At 36.7% G+C, this 2,500-nt stretch overlaps 1 protein-coding gene across 1 annotated transcript in view; it reads left to right on the top strand.

Moving 5' to 3' along the window:
* Nucleotides 1-2,500, top strand: part of LOC113821083 (organic cation transporter protein) — a 302,263-nt gene that overhangs the window by 17,751 nt on the left and 282,012 nt on the right. The window lies entirely within an intron of this gene.

The raw sequence follows: 2,500 nt of genomic DNA on the forward strand, positions 1-2,500 counted from the left end.
AGTCCGAAGATGTGGGATTTTTGTTCATTCTTTTTTCTCTCTGCAATTTGGTAGTGCTGTACTGAATTCGCTAATCCTAACTAATCCAAAGTGATTAACACCTCATGAGACACACTACCCTTCTTGTGACAAATTATTCTTATTACACCTTCCTTTTCCATGCAACTTGGTAAGGTGATTGACAAACTTATTACCATTCTCCTCCTTTGCCCTGTTGCTGGCCTGGCATGCAACGACCTTGGCAATCATCAAATTACCAAGAACCATCTGTAGATGTCTCGCAGTATCTGTATCCCAATGTGCATTCAGTGCTTGAGGGTGACTCTTTTGCATGGCAATGTAATGTAAACAATATAGTTCCACACATTTTTCCCAGCTAGAACAAAAGTTGTACCTTCCTTTTGAAGTCCTCCTGAGTCTACATCACTAGAGGAAGCAGCTGCTTAGCGCATCCCACACCCAATCCTAGTTGACCGGGTGACCTACACAACCCCTTTCAGCAAGCCATGTGAACTATCCCCCATTGCTACGGCTGAATGAATCTGATACACCAGCAGATGGAAACTGGCACCTGCCCAAGAAGGGAACCACCACATAAAAGGCCATGTCTTGTCAGACGAGGCAGAGAGAGATGACAGACAGACAGGGCTAAGTTCACCATCATTGTTATTACTGTTAAAACTATTATTACATTTTTGTTACTACTAATAGTGCTGTTATTATCATTATCTTTATTATTACCATTATCAACATGCTTATCATTATCATCATTATTCTTATTGTTAATATCAATGTTATTGCTATCATTATCTTTATGCTTATAAGAATGATAATGGTGACGATGATTTTAATAGGGAGGAAGAGGAACATTATCATTACGGTCGATAATCACTATCACCATCCACACGGTATTTCGTGTGATGATTCTAATTATTGCAGTAATTATCCATGCGACTATGGGCGTCTTCTGTTCGCGTCATAAAAGTTAATATCGTAATAAAGTTTAATCCTGTTCTCTACTGCACATGCACAATGTCAGCATCCAGGATCAACTTTTAATACACATCTGGACCAGCATTAACCATATAGGCTCAAAATTTGATCCTGCACATGCACAGAACGAGCTAGTAAATCCCACCAATCATGTATTGATATGCAATGAGGTCATCAGCTCCATCGAAAATTAGGAGTTGCAATAATGAAACAAATTCTGACGCTTTCATGTTCAAGACGTATATGAAAATTCAACATATATTCTTATAAGGTGTGAGAAACTCAAACGGGCAGACATAACTCCCAAAAGTGAAAAGAAAAACGAAAATAAAATCCTAAAGAGAATTTCAGAGTTTACAGATACAGAAATGGGAATATTATATACAGGTTGGAAAAACATTCCCAACATATATGTAATAAACAAATAGGCTAAAAAGGAAAGCTTCTAATAACATTAAGATGAGACTTCAAATGCAGAGTACAAACTTCCTGAATCTTGAAACAACAGCGACTTCAAAACCCAGTGCAAATTTGTTACCATATTCTTCTATAGCAACATCCTGAAAAACAACCCTACCCCACGTCCTGCGATTTCTCACGGGATCGCGGAGAAAAGCCATTTATATATCTTATTTGTCGTAACACAAATACATATCTCCATGAAATAATTTACTAAACATGTGTAAATATATTTATTTTTTCTCTGTAGCAACGTCGCGTTGTTTACAAATTGTGATATAAATCTCATGGAGGTTGACTGCCAATTGCTACTACGCAAATACCTGCTTCTCCATGTACAAGAGTAGATTTAATTATAATCACATGGACTCGTGCCTATGGCAGTGTTCTTACACCTGTGCAAGCTGGGCTGGAAATCTACGGAAATTCGTCTGCTTAACGGAAACAAAAGACGACCGACGGATGGTGACGTCACTTCTGAATTATTTTTCCGGAGTCCGTATTTTTTTTTATATTGTATGACTACAGATGGTTTGATGCAAAAGAAGTGTTTAAAAAATATTGAGATATTTTTCTATATTTATATGAATATGAAAATTATTGAAACCATTCTGATACGAACTGATATGATGTGGCAGACCGAACGTCATCGCAGCGGAAATTTCATTTGATGTCACGGCAGCTGGTCTTCTAGCTAGGCATCATCAAAAGTAGAGCCACAGCCCCATATGGTGACTATAAACCTTCAGCCCTATCTATCTATATTTTTTACATAAATCAAGTTTACAGGTTAAATTTTCTAGTTATACATTGAAGACATTTTCTATAAAGAGATGCGGATGCATTTTACGCTGTCGAATGTTACAATATTGGTTTGGTAATGTATTTCTTGTATATTGTTTTCGGCATGCAATAAACAAGAAAGTAATGCAGGGAATCTTCTAATCATTAGACTGATCCTATGCAATGTAACTGTAATCTAATATTTATCCGTTTATGATGGCATATGGTCGAATTTTAATTTATGTCTGTTTTCTTTATATCTGAT

This window comes from Penaeus vannamei, chromosome 39, assembly GCF_042767895.1.
Source record: "Penaeus vannamei isolate JL-2024 chromosome 39, ASM4276789v1, whole genome shotgun sequence".
Lineage (NCBI taxonomy): Eukaryota > Metazoa > Arthropoda > Malacostraca > Decapoda > Penaeidae > Penaeus > Penaeus vannamei.